At 52.4% G+C, this 10,571-nt stretch overlaps 32 non-coding genes across 32 annotated transcripts; 16 read left to right on the top strand and 16 right to left on the bottom strand.

Annotated features, from left to right (window-relative positions):
- The first annotated feature begins 353 nt into the window (after window positions 1-353).
- On the top strand, window positions 354-426 carry Trnar-acg (transfer RNA arginine (anticodon ACG)). The gene has a single exon. It is a non-coding gene; the product is annotated as a tRNA-Arg (tRNA).
- A 286-nt stretch (window positions 427-712) lies between these two features.
- Window positions 713-784, top strand: Trnam-cau (transfer RNA methionine (anticodon CAU)). The gene has a single exon. It is a non-coding gene; the product is annotated as a tRNA-Met (tRNA).
- A 222-nt stretch (window positions 785-1,006) lies between these two features.
- Window positions 1,007-1,078, bottom strand: Trnad-guc (transfer RNA aspartic acid (anticodon GUC)). The gene has a single exon. It is a non-coding gene; the product is annotated as a tRNA-Asp (tRNA).
- Window positions 1,079-1,185: 107 nt separating this feature from the next.
- Window positions 1,186-1,277, bottom strand: Trnai-uau (transfer RNA isoleucine (anticodon UAU)). Its single transcript is given in 2 exon segments — window positions 1,186-1,221; window positions 1,240-1,277. It is a non-coding gene; the product is annotated as a tRNA-Ile (tRNA).
- A 378-nt stretch (window positions 1,278-1,655) lies between these two features.
- On the top strand, window positions 1,656-1,728 carry Trnar-acg (transfer RNA arginine (anticodon ACG)). The gene has a single exon. It is a non-coding gene; the product is annotated as a tRNA-Arg (tRNA).
- Window positions 1,729-2,014: 286 nt separating this feature from the next.
- Window positions 2,015-2,086, top strand: Trnam-cau (transfer RNA methionine (anticodon CAU)). Its single transcript has one exon. It is a non-coding gene; the product is annotated as a tRNA-Met (tRNA).
- A 222-nt stretch (window positions 2,087-2,308) lies between these two features.
- Window positions 2,309-2,380, bottom strand: Trnad-guc (transfer RNA aspartic acid (anticodon GUC)). The gene has a single exon. It is a non-coding gene; the product is annotated as a tRNA-Asp (tRNA).
- Window positions 2,381-2,487: 107 nt separating this feature from the next.
- Trnai-uau (transfer RNA isoleucine (anticodon UAU)) lies at window positions 2,488-2,579 on the bottom strand. The gene is given in 2 exon segments: window positions 2,488-2,523; window positions 2,542-2,579. It is a non-coding gene; the product is annotated as a tRNA-Ile (tRNA).
- A 378-nt stretch (window positions 2,580-2,957) lies between these two features.
- Window positions 2,958-3,030, top strand: Trnar-acg (transfer RNA arginine (anticodon ACG)). The gene has a single exon. It is a non-coding gene; the product is annotated as a tRNA-Arg (tRNA).
- Window positions 3,031-3,316: 286 nt separating this feature from the next.
- On the top strand, window positions 3,317-3,388 carry Trnam-cau (transfer RNA methionine (anticodon CAU)). Its single transcript has one exon. It is a non-coding gene; the product is annotated as a tRNA-Met (tRNA).
- A 222-nt stretch (window positions 3,389-3,610) lies between these two features.
- Trnad-guc (transfer RNA aspartic acid (anticodon GUC)) lies at window positions 3,611-3,682 on the bottom strand. The gene has a single exon. It is a non-coding gene; the product is annotated as a tRNA-Asp (tRNA).
- A 107-nt stretch (window positions 3,683-3,789) lies between these two features.
- Trnai-uau (transfer RNA isoleucine (anticodon UAU)) lies at window positions 3,790-3,881 on the bottom strand. The gene is given in 2 exon segments: window positions 3,790-3,825; window positions 3,844-3,881. It is a non-coding gene; the product is annotated as a tRNA-Ile (tRNA).
- Window positions 3,882-4,259: 378 nt separating this feature from the next.
- Window positions 4,260-4,332, top strand: Trnar-acg (transfer RNA arginine (anticodon ACG)). Its single transcript has one exon. It is a non-coding gene; the product is annotated as a tRNA-Arg (tRNA).
- Window positions 4,333-4,618: 286 nt separating this feature from the next.
- On the top strand, window positions 4,619-4,690 carry Trnam-cau (transfer RNA methionine (anticodon CAU)). The gene has a single exon. It is a non-coding gene; the product is annotated as a tRNA-Met (tRNA).
- Window positions 4,691-4,912: 222 nt separating this feature from the next.
- Window positions 4,913-4,984, bottom strand: Trnad-guc (transfer RNA aspartic acid (anticodon GUC)). The gene has a single exon. It is a non-coding gene; the product is annotated as a tRNA-Asp (tRNA).
- A 107-nt stretch (window positions 4,985-5,091) lies between these two features.
- On the bottom strand, window positions 5,092-5,183 carry Trnai-uau (transfer RNA isoleucine (anticodon UAU)). Its single transcript is given in 2 exon segments — window positions 5,092-5,127; window positions 5,146-5,183. It is a non-coding gene; the product is annotated as a tRNA-Ile (tRNA).
- Window positions 5,184-5,561: 378 nt separating this feature from the next.
- Window positions 5,562-5,634, top strand: Trnar-acg (transfer RNA arginine (anticodon ACG)). Its single transcript has one exon. It is a non-coding gene; the product is annotated as a tRNA-Arg (tRNA).
- A 286-nt stretch (window positions 5,635-5,920) lies between these two features.
- Trnam-cau (transfer RNA methionine (anticodon CAU)) lies at window positions 5,921-5,992 on the top strand. The gene has a single exon. It is a non-coding gene; the product is annotated as a tRNA-Met (tRNA).
- Window positions 5,993-6,214: 222 nt separating this feature from the next.
- Window positions 6,215-6,286, bottom strand: Trnad-guc (transfer RNA aspartic acid (anticodon GUC)). Its single transcript has one exon. It is a non-coding gene; the product is annotated as a tRNA-Asp (tRNA).
- Window positions 6,287-6,393: 107 nt separating this feature from the next.
- Window positions 6,394-6,485, bottom strand: Trnai-uau (transfer RNA isoleucine (anticodon UAU)). The gene is given in 2 exon segments: window positions 6,394-6,429; window positions 6,448-6,485. It is a non-coding gene; the product is annotated as a tRNA-Ile (tRNA).
- Window positions 6,486-6,863: 378 nt separating this feature from the next.
- On the top strand, window positions 6,864-6,936 carry Trnar-acg (transfer RNA arginine (anticodon ACG)). Its single transcript has one exon. It is a non-coding gene; the product is annotated as a tRNA-Arg (tRNA).
- A 286-nt stretch (window positions 6,937-7,222) lies between these two features.
- On the top strand, window positions 7,223-7,294 carry Trnam-cau (transfer RNA methionine (anticodon CAU)). Its single transcript has one exon. It is a non-coding gene; the product is annotated as a tRNA-Met (tRNA).
- A 222-nt stretch (window positions 7,295-7,516) lies between these two features.
- Trnad-guc (transfer RNA aspartic acid (anticodon GUC)) lies at window positions 7,517-7,588 on the bottom strand. The gene has a single exon. It is a non-coding gene; the product is annotated as a tRNA-Asp (tRNA).
- Window positions 7,589-7,695: 107 nt separating this feature from the next.
- On the bottom strand, window positions 7,696-7,787 carry Trnai-uau (transfer RNA isoleucine (anticodon UAU)). Its single transcript is given in 2 exon segments — window positions 7,696-7,731; window positions 7,750-7,787. It is a non-coding gene; the product is annotated as a tRNA-Ile (tRNA).
- A 378-nt stretch (window positions 7,788-8,165) lies between these two features.
- Window positions 8,166-8,238, top strand: Trnar-acg (transfer RNA arginine (anticodon ACG)). Its single transcript has one exon. It is a non-coding gene; the product is annotated as a tRNA-Arg (tRNA).
- A 286-nt stretch (window positions 8,239-8,524) lies between these two features.
- On the top strand, window positions 8,525-8,596 carry Trnam-cau (transfer RNA methionine (anticodon CAU)). Its single transcript has one exon. It is a non-coding gene; the product is annotated as a tRNA-Met (tRNA).
- A 222-nt stretch (window positions 8,597-8,818) lies between these two features.
- Trnad-guc (transfer RNA aspartic acid (anticodon GUC)) lies at window positions 8,819-8,890 on the bottom strand. The gene has a single exon. It is a non-coding gene; the product is annotated as a tRNA-Asp (tRNA).
- A 107-nt stretch (window positions 8,891-8,997) lies between these two features.
- On the bottom strand, window positions 8,998-9,089 carry Trnai-uau (transfer RNA isoleucine (anticodon UAU)). Its single transcript is given in 2 exon segments — window positions 8,998-9,033; window positions 9,052-9,089. It is a non-coding gene; the product is annotated as a tRNA-Ile (tRNA).
- Window positions 9,090-9,467: 378 nt separating this feature from the next.
- Window positions 9,468-9,540, top strand: Trnar-acg (transfer RNA arginine (anticodon ACG)). The gene has a single exon. It is a non-coding gene; the product is annotated as a tRNA-Arg (tRNA).
- A 286-nt stretch (window positions 9,541-9,826) lies between these two features.
- Window positions 9,827-9,898, top strand: Trnam-cau (transfer RNA methionine (anticodon CAU)). Its single transcript has one exon. It is a non-coding gene; the product is annotated as a tRNA-Met (tRNA).
- Window positions 9,899-10,120: 222 nt separating this feature from the next.
- Window positions 10,121-10,192, bottom strand: Trnad-guc (transfer RNA aspartic acid (anticodon GUC)). The gene has a single exon. It is a non-coding gene; the product is annotated as a tRNA-Asp (tRNA).
- A 107-nt stretch (window positions 10,193-10,299) lies between these two features.
- Window positions 10,300-10,391, bottom strand: Trnai-uau (transfer RNA isoleucine (anticodon UAU)). The gene is given in 2 exon segments: window positions 10,300-10,335; window positions 10,354-10,391. It is a non-coding gene; the product is annotated as a tRNA-Ile (tRNA).
- Between the last annotated feature and the right edge of the window lie 180 nt (window positions 10,392-10,571).

Genomic DNA, 10,571 nt, shown 5'->3' with positions numbered 1-10,571 from the left:
ATATTCGCATTGCTGCAAACCAGTGGTGGCTACAAAAACATATGATCGCCACCTGCGGCCATACTGCGACTTTGGCACCTAAGTACGAACGCTTCGTGCTATTCGTGTTTGATATGCTACGCTTACATGCACATCAACCGCCTCTCGTCATCGAAAAAATGCAGAAAAACGCGCGCCTTGCCTCGTGCTACCTGTCGAACAGCGAGCGCAGATGTGTGGCAAGCTCCAAGCTCTGCAGGCGCACCGCGACCACGCAGCTGGACGAGTGGTGCCTTCCTTGGGAGCTTGATGAGCCCTGGAGAACACGTTTCTTAGCGAATTGCACTTGCCTTGTAGCGAGGAATGCTGCCACTGGCCCTGTGGCGCAACGGATAACGCGTCTGACTACGGATCAGAAGATTCCAGGTTCGAATCCTGGCAGGGTCGGCATTTTGTTAGTTGCCAACGCGTAGCTGGGCAGTGGATTTCGTATGTCGCCGCATCGTGCAGTGCTTTGTTACTCCTGTGCATCTCGCAGCTGCATGTCGAGGCGATCGTGGTAAATATCGCTGCGTGCAAGCGTCAGCGTAGCGTCAGTCGAGCAAAGTCGAGACAAGTCAAGCTGAGAGCTGTAGGAGATGTACGCAATCAAATGTAGGCGTGTGAAAGCGACGCAGACAACACTGCCCAAGTGTCCCACGTGATGTGACGAAGAGCCAGTATACCCCCACACAGCAGAGTGGCGCAGTGGAAGCGTGCTGGGCCCATAACCCAGAGGTCCGTGGATCGAAACCACGCTCTGCTAAAATTATTTCTTTTCCTGATTGTGTCGGGCTCGATTATTACGCCTAGAGAGTCGGCTGGGGGCATTGATTCAGCCTCAAAAGCAAACCCAGTAATTCTGAAGTGTGAAGAATGCGAGAACTACTTCCTAAGATGCATCATTTTTTAAGATTTTGCAGCAAGTTAATGCTCTTCCGTCCCACACGCGCACCACTCGAGCAGGTTTGTGAGATAAAAATCGCGTCTCCCCGGCGGGGAATCGAACCCCGGTCTCCCGCGTGACAGGCGGGGATACTAACCACTATACTACCGAGGAAGACGCAACTAGCGCACATAATACACATTAATCTTGCTGACATAGCTGATACATCTGAAATGTAGCCTCCTGATGCTGTCAGAGACAGCTGCTACGAAATAAAAGTATGCCCCAGGTGAGGCTCGAACTCACAACCCCGGCATTGCTCACGGCTACTGCCTTATAAGTACCGTGCGCTAACCAATTGCGCCACTGGGGCTACAGCAAAACGCTCTCAGTTAGCCATATTCGCATTGCTGCAAACCAGTGGTGGCTACAAAAACATATGATCGCCACCTGCGGCCATACTGCGACTTTGGCACCTAAGTACGAACGCTTCGTGCTATTCGTGTTTGATATGCTACGCTTACATGCACATCAACCGCCTCTCGTCATCGAAAAAATGCAGAAAAACGCGCGCCTTGCCTCGTGCTACCTGTCGAACAGCGAGCGCAGATGTGTGGCAAGCTCCAAGCTCTGCAGGCGCACCGCGACCACGCAGCTGGACGAGTGGTGCCTTCCTTGGGAGCTTGATGAGCCCTGGAGAACACGTTTCTTAGCGAATTGCACTTGCCTTGTAGCGAGGAATGCTGCCACTGGCCCTGTGGCGCAACGGATAACGCGTCTGACTACGGATCAGAAGATTCCAGGTTCGAATCCTGGCAGGGTCGGCATTTTGTTAGTTGCCAACGCGTAGCTGGGCAGTGGATTTCGTATGTCGCCGCATCGTGCAGTGCTTTGTTACTCCTGTGCATCTCGCAGCTGCATGTCGAGGCGATCGTGGTAAATATCGCTGCGTGCAAGCGTCAGCGTAGCGTCAGTCGAGCAAAGTCGAGACAAGTCAAGCTGAGAGCTGTAGGAGATGTACGCAATCAAATGTAGGCGTGTGAAAGCGACGCAGACAACACTGCCCAAGTGTCCCACGTGATGTGACGAAGAGCCAGTATACCCCCACACAGCAGAGTGGCGCAGTGGAAGCGTGCTGGGCCCATAACCCAGAGGTCCGTGGATCGAAACCACGCTCTGCTAAAATTATTTCTTTTCCTGATTGTGTCGGGCTCGATTATTACGCCTAGAGAGTCGGCTGGGGGCATTGATTCAGCCTCAAAAGCAAACCCAGTAATTCTGAAGTGTGAAGAATGCGAGAACTACTTCCTAAGATGCATCATTTTTTAAGATTTTGCAGCAAGTTAATGCTCTTCCGTCCCACACGCGCACCACTCGAGCAGGTTTGTGAGATAAAAATCGCGTCTCCCCGGCGGGGAATCGAACCCCGGTCTCCCGCGTGACAGGCGGGGATACTAACCACTATACTACCGAGGAAGACGCAACTAGCGCACATAATACACATTAATCTTGCTGACATAGCTGATACATCTGAAATGTAGCCTCCTGATGCTGTCAGAGACAGCTGCTACGAAATAAAAGTATGCCCCAGGTGAGGCTCGAACTCACAACCCCGGCATTGCTCACGGCTACTGCCTTATAAGTACCGTGCGCTAACCAATTGCGCCACTGGGGCTACAGCAAAACGCTCTCAGTTAGCCATATTCGCATTGCTGCAAACCAGTGGTGGCTACAAAAACATATGATCGCCACCTGCGGCCATACTGCGACTTTGGCACCTAAGTACGAACGCTTCGTGCTATTCGTGTTTGATATGCTACGCTTACATGCACATCAACCGCCTCTCGTCATCGAAAAAATGCAGAAAAACGCGCGCCTTGCCTCGTGCTACCTGTCGAACAGCGAGCGCAGATGTGTGGCAAGCTCCAAGCTCTGCAGGCGCACCGCGACCACGCAGCTGGACGAGTGGTGCCTTCCTTGGGAGCTTGATGAGCCCTGGAGAACACGTTTCTTAGCGAATTGCACTTGCCTTGTAGCGAGGAATGCTGCCACTGGCCCTGTGGCGCAACGGATAACGCGTCTGACTACGGATCAGAAGATTCCAGGTTCGAATCCTGGCAGGGTCGGCATTTTGTTAGTTGCCAACGCGTAGCTGGGCAGTGGATTTCGTATGTCGCCGCATCGTGCAGTGCTTTGTTACTCCTGTGCATCTCGCAGCTGCATGTCGAGGCGATCGTGGTAAATATCGCTGCGTGCAAGCGTCAGCGTAGCGTCAGTCGAGCAAAGTCGAGACAAGTCAAGCTGAGAGCTGTAGGAGATGTACGCAATCAAATGTAGGCGTGTGAAAGCGACGCAGACAACACTGCCCAAGTGTCCCACGTGATGTGACGAAGAGCCAGTATACCCCCACACAGCAGAGTGGCGCAGTGGAAGCGTGCTGGGCCCATAACCCAGAGGTCCGTGGATCGAAACCACGCTCTGCTAAAATTATTTCTTTTCCTGATTGTGTCGGGCTCGATTATTACGCCTAGAGAGTCGGCTGGGGGCATTGATTCAGCCTCAAAAGCAAACCCAGTAATTCTGAAGTGTGAAGAATGCGAGAACTACTTCCTAAGATGCATCATTTTTTAAGATTTTGCAGCAAGTTAATGCTCTTCCGTCCCACACGCGCACCACTCGAGCAGGTTTGTGAGATAAAAATCGCGTCTCCCCGGCGGGGAATCGAACCCCGGTCTCCCGCGTGACAGGCGGGGATACTAACCACTATACTACCGAGGAAGACGCAACTAGCGCACATAATACACATTAATCTTGCTGACATAGCTGATACATCTGAAATGTAGCCTCCTGATGCTGTCAGAGACAGCTGCTACGAAATAAAAGTATGCCCCAGGTGAGGCTCGAACTCACAACCCCGGCATTGCTCACGGCTACTGCCTTATAAGTACCGTGCGCTAACCAATTGCGCCACTGGGGCTACAGCAAAACGCTCTCAGTTAGCCATATTCGCATTGCTGCAAACCAGTGGTGGCTACAAAAACATATGATCGCCACCTGCGGCCATACTGCGACTTTGGCACCTAAGTACGAACGCTTCGTGCTATTCGTGTTTGATATGCTACGCTTACATGCACATCAACCGCCTCTCGTCATCGAAAAAATGCAGAAAAACGCGCGCCTTGCCTCGTGCTACCTGTCGAACAGCGAGCGCAGATGTGTGGCAAGCTCCAAGCTCTGCAGGCGCACCGCGACCACGCAGCTGGACGAGTGGTGCCTTCCTTGGGAGCTTGATGAGCCCTGGAGAACACGTTTCTTAGCGAATTGCACTTGCCTTGTAGCGAGGAATGCTGCCACTGGCCCTGTGGCGCAACGGATAACGCGTCTGACTACGGATCAGAAGATTCCAGGTTCGAATCCTGGCAGGGTCGGCATTTTGTTAGTTGCCAACGCGTAGCTGGGCAGTGGATTTCGTATGTCGCCGCATCGTGCAGTGCTTTGTTACTCCTGTGCATCTCGCAGCTGCATGTCGAGGCGATCGTGGTAAATATCGCTGCGTGCAAGCGTCAGCGTAGCGTCAGTCGAGCAAAGTCGAGACAAGTCAAGCTGAGAGCTGTAGGAGATGTACGCAATCAAATGTAGGCGTGTGAAAGCGACGCAGACAACACTGCCCAAGTGTCCCACGTGATGTGACGAAGAGCCAGTATACCCCCACACAGCAGAGTGGCGCAGTGGAAGCGTGCTGGGCCCATAACCCAGAGGTCCGTGGATCGAAACCACGCTCTGCTAAAATTATTTCTTTTCCTGATTGTGTCGGGCTCGATTATTACGCCTAGAGAGTCGGCTGGGGGCATTGATTCAGCCTCAAAAGCAAACCCAGTAATTCTGAAGTGTGAAGAATGCGAGAACTACTTCCTAAGATGCATCATTTTTTAAGATTTTGCAGCAAGTTAATGCTCTTCCGTCCCACACGCGCACCACTCGAGCAGGTTTGTGAGATAAAAATCGCGTCTCCCCGGCGGGGAATCGAACCCCGGTCTCCCGCGTGACAGGCGGGGATACTAACCACTATACTACCGAGGAAGACGCAACTAGCGCACATAATACACATTAATCTTGCTGACATAGCTGATACATCTGAAATGTAGCCTCCTGATGCTGTCAGAGACAGCTGCTACGAAATAAAAGTATGCCCCAGGTGAGGCTCGAACTCACAACCCCGGCATTGCTCACGGCTACTGCCTTATAAGTACCGTGCGCTAACCAATTGCGCCACTGGGGCTACAGCAAAACGCTCTCAGTTAGCCATATTCGCATTGCTGCAAACCAGTGGTGGCTACAAAAACATATGATCGCCACCTGCGGCCATACTGCGACTTTGGCACCTAAGTACGAACGCTTCGTGCTATTCGTGTTTGATATGCTACGCTTACATGCACATCAACCGCCTCTCGTCATCGAAAAAATGCAGAAAAACGCGCGCCTTGCCTCGTGCTACCTGTCGAACAGCGAGCGCAGATGTGTGGCAAGCTCCAAGCTCTGCAGGCGCACCGCGACCACGCAGCTGGACGAGTGGTGCCTTCCTTGGGAGCTTGATGAGCCCTGGAGAACACGTTTCTTAGCGAATTGCACTTGCCTTGTAGCGAGGAATGCTGCCACTGGCCCTGTGGCGCAACGGATAACGCGTCTGACTACGGATCAGAAGATTCCAGGTTCGAATCCTGGCAGGGTCGGCATTTTGTTAGTTGCCAACGCGTAGCTGGGCAGTGGATTTCGTATGTCGCCGCATCGTGCAGTGCTTTGTTACTCCTGTGCATCTCGCAGCTGCATGTCGAGGCGATCGTGGTAAATATCGCTGCGTGCAAGCGTCAGCGTAGCGTCAGTCGAGCAAAGTCGAGACAAGTCAAGCTGAGAGCTGTAGGAGATGTACGCAATCAAATGTAGGCGTGTGAAAGCGACGCAGACAACACTGCCCAAGTGTCCCACGTGATGTGACGAAGAGCCAGTATACCCCCACACAGCAGAGTGGCGCAGTGGAAGCGTGCTGGGCCCATAACCCAGAGGTCCGTGGATCGAAACCACGCTCTGCTAAAATTATTTCTTTTCCTGATTGTGTCGGGCTCGATTATTACGCCTAGAGAGTCGGCTGGGGGCATTGATTCAGCCTCAAAAGCAAACCCAGTAATTCTGAAGTGTGAAGAATGCGAGAACTACTTCCTAAGATGCATCATTTTTTAAGATTTTGCAGCAAGTTAATGCTCTTCCGTCCCACACGCGCACCACTCGAGCAGGTTTGTGAGATAAAAATCGCGTCTCCCCGGCGGGGAATCGAACCCCGGTCTCCCGCGTGACAGGCGGGGATACTAACCACTATACTACCGAGGAAGACGCAACTAGCGCACATAATACACATTAATCTTGCTGACATAGCTGATACATCTGAAATGTAGCCTCCTGATGCTGTCAGAGACAGCTGCTACGAAATAAAAGTATGCCCCAGGTGAGGCTCGAACTCACAACCCCGGCATTGCTCACGGCTACTGCCTTATAAGTACCGTGCGCTAACCAATTGCGCCACTGGGGCTACAGCAAAACGCTCTCAGTTAGCCATATTCGCATTGCTGCAAACCAGTGGTGGCTACAAAAACATATGATCGCCACCTGCGGCCATACTGCGACTTTGGCACCTAAGTACGAACGCTTCGTGCTATTCGTGTTTGATATGCTACGCTTACATGCACATCAACCGCCTCTCGTCATCGAAAAAATGCAGAAAAACGCGCGCCTTGCCTCGTGCTACCTGTCGAACAGCGAGCGCAGATGTGTGGCAAGCTCCAAGCTCTGCAGGCGCACCGCGACCACGCAGCTGGACGAGTGGTGCCTTCCTTGGGAGCTTGATGAGCCCTGGAGAACACGTTTCTTAGCGAATTGCACTTGCCTTGTAGCGAGGAATGCTGCCACTGGCCCTGTGGCGCAACGGATAACGCGTCTGACTACGGATCAGAAGATTCCAGGTTCGAATCCTGGCAGGGTCGGCATTTTGTTAGTTGCCAACGCGTAGCTGGGCAGTGGATTTCGTATGTCGCCGCATCGTGCAGTGCTTTGTTACTCCTGTGCATCTCGCAGCTGCATGTCGAGGCGATCGTGGTAAATATCGCTGCGTGCAAGCGTCAGCGTAGCGTCAGTCGAGCAAAGTCGAGACAAGTCAAGCTGAGAGCTGTAGGAGATGTACGCAATCAAATGTAGGCGTGTGAAAGCGACGCAGACAACACTGCCCAAGTGTCCCACGTGATGTGACGAAGAGCCAGTATACCCCCACACAGCAGAGTGGCGCAGTGGAAGCGTGCTGGGCCCATAACCCAGAGGTCCGTGGATCGAAACCACGCTCTGCTAAAATTATTTCTTTTCCTGATTGTGTCGGGCTCGATTATTACGCCTAGAGAGTCGGCTGGGGGCATTGATTCAGCCTCAAAAGCAAACCCAGTAATTCTGAAGTGTGAAGAATGCGAGAACTACTTCCTAAGATGCATCATTTTTTAAGATTTTGCAGCAAGTTAATGCTCTTCCGTCCCACACGCGCACCACTCGAGCAGGTTTGTGAGATAAAAATCGCGTCTCCCCGGCGGGGAATCGAACCCCGGTCTCCCGCGTGACAGGCGGGGATACTAACCACTATACTACCGAGGAAGACGCAACTAGCGCACATAATACACATTAATCTTGCTGACATAGCTGATACATCTGAAATGTAGCCTCCTGATGCTGTCAGAGACAGCTGCTACGAAATAAAAGTATGCCCCAGGTGAGGCTCGAACTCACAACCCCGGCATTGCTCACGGCTACTGCCTTATAAGTACCGTGCGCTAACCAATTGCGCCACTGGGGCTACAGCAAAACGCTCTCAGTTAGCCATATTCGCATTGCTGCAAACCAGTGGTGGCTACAAAAACATATGATCGCCACCTGCGGCCATACTGCGACTTTGGCACCTAAGTACGAACGCTTCGTGCTATTCGTGTTTGATATGCTACGCTTACATGCACATCAACCGCCTCTCGTCATCGAAAAAATGCAGAAAAACGCGCGCCTTGCCTCGTGCTACCTGTCGAACAGCGAGCGCAGATGTGTGGCAAGCTCCAAGCTCTGCAGGCGCACCGCGACCACGCAGCTGGACGAGTGGTGCCTTCCTTGGGAGCTTGATGAGCCCTGGAGAACACGTTTCTTAGCGAATTGCACTTGCCTTGTAGCGAGGAATGCTGCCACTGGCCCTGTGGCGCAACGGATAACGCGTCTGACTACGGATCAGAAGATTCCAGGTTCGAATCCTGGCAGGGTCGGCATTTTGTTAGTTGCCAACGCGTAGCTGGGCAGTGGATTTCGTATGTCGCCGCATCGTGCAGTGCTTTGTTACTCCTGTGCATCTCGCAGCTGCATGTCGAGGCGATCGTGGTAAATATCGCTGCGTGCAAGCGTCAGCGTAGCGTCAGTCGAGCAAAGTCGAGACAAGTCAAGCTGAGAGCTGTAGGAGATGTACGCAATCAAATGTAGGCGTGTGAAAGCGACGCAGACAACACTGCCCAAGTGTCCCACGTGATGTGACGAAGAGCCAGTATACCCCCACACAGCAGAGTGGCGCAGTGGAAGCGTGCTGGGCCCATAACCCAGAGGTCCGTGGATCGAAACCACGCTCTGCTAAAATTATTTCTTTTCCTGATTGTGTCGGGCTCGATTATTACGCCTAGAGAGTCGGCTGGGGGCATTGATTCAGCCTCAAAAGCAAACCCAGTAATTCTGAAGTGTGAAGAATGCGAGAACTACTTCCTAAGATGCATCATTTTTTAAGATTTTGCAGCAAGTTAATGCTCTTCCGTCCCACACGCGCACCACTCGAGCAGGTTTGTGAGATAAAAATCGCGTCTCCCCGGCGGGGAATCGAACCCCGGTCTCCCGCGTGACAGGCGGGGATACTAACCACTATACTACCGAGGAAGACGCAACTAGCGCACATAATACACATTAATCTTGCTGACATAGCTGATACATCTGAAATGTAGCCTCCTGATGCTGTCAGAGACAGCTGCTACGAAATAAAAGTATGCCCCAGGTGAGGCTCGAACTCACAACCCCGGCATTGCTCACGGCTACTGCCTTATAAGTACCGTGCGCTAACCAATTGCGCCACTGGGGCTACAGCAAAACGCTCTCAGTTAGCCATATTCGCATTGCTGCAAACCAGTGGTGGCTACAAAAACATATGATCGCCACCTGCGGCCATACTGCGACTTTGGCACCTAAGTACGAACGCTTCGTGCTATTCGTGTTTGATATGCTACGCTTACATGCACATCAACCGCCTCTCGTCATCGAAAAAATGCAGAAAAACGCGCGCCTTGCCTCGTGCTACCTGTCGAACAGCGAGCGCAGATGTGTGGCAAGCTCCAAGCTCTGCAGGCGCACCGCGACCACGCAGCTGGACGAGTGGTGCCTTCCTTGGGAGCTTGATGAGCCCTGGAGAACACGTTTCTTAGCGAATTGCACTTGCCTTGTAGCGAGGAATGCTGCCACTGGCCCTGTGGCGCAACGGATAACGCGTCTGACTACGGATCAGAAGATTCCAGGTTCGAATCCTGGCAGGGTCGGCATTTTGTTAGTTGCCAACGCGTAGCTGGGCAGTGGATTTCGTATGTCGCCGCATCGTGCAGTGCTTTGTTACTCCTGTGCATCTCGCAGCTGCATGTCGAGGCGATCGTGGTAAATATCGCTGCGTGCAAGCGTCAGCGTAGCGTCAGTCGAGCAAAGTCGAGACAAGTCAAGCTGAGAGCTGTAGGAGATGTACGCAATCAAATGTAGGCGTGTGAAAGCGACGCAGACAACACTGCCCAAGTGTCCCACGTGATGTGACGAAGAGCCAGTATACCCCCACACAGCAGAGTGGCGCAGTGGAAGCGTGCTGGGCCCATAACCCAGAGGTCCGTGGATCGAAACCACGCTCTGCTAAAATTATTTCTTTTCCTGATTGTGTCGGGCTCGATTATTACGCCTAGAGAGTCGGCTGGGGGCATTGATTCAGCCTCAAAAGCAAACCCAGTAATTCTGAAGTGTGAAGAATGCGAGAACTACTTCCTAAGATGCATCATTTTTTAAGATTTTGCAGCAAGTTAATGCTCTTCCGTCCCACACGCGCACCACTCGAGCAGGTTTGTGAGATAAAAATCGCGTCTCCCCGGCGGGGAATCGAACCCCGGTCTCCCGCGTGACAGGCGGGGATACTAACCACTATACTACCGAGGAAGACGCAACTAGCGCACATAATACACATTAATCTTGCTGACATAGCTGATACATCTGAAATGTAGCCTCCTGATGCTGTCAGAGACAGCTGCTACGAAATAAAAGTATGCCCCAGGTGAGGCTCGAACTCACAACCCCGGCATTGCTCACGGCTACTGCCTTATAAGTACCGTGCGCTAACCAATTGCGCCACTGGGGCTACAGCAAAACGCTCTCAGTTAGCCATATTCGCATTGCTGCAAACCAGTGGTGGCTACAAAAACATATGATCGCCACCTGCGGCCATACTGCGACTTTGGCACCTAAGTACGAACGCTTCGTGCTATTCGTGTTTGATATGCTACGCTTACATGCACATCAACCGCCTCTCGTCATCGAA

This window comes from Schistocerca nitens, unplaced genomic scaffold (genome assembly GCF_023898315.1).
Source record: "Schistocerca nitens isolate TAMUIC-IGC-003100 unplaced genomic scaffold, iqSchNite1.1 HiC_scaffold_280, whole genome shotgun sequence".
NCBI classification, from domain to species: Eukaryota; Metazoa; Arthropoda; class Insecta; order Orthoptera; family Acrididae; genus Schistocerca; species Schistocerca nitens.
This window is presented reverse-complemented; position numbering and strand designations above follow the sequence as displayed.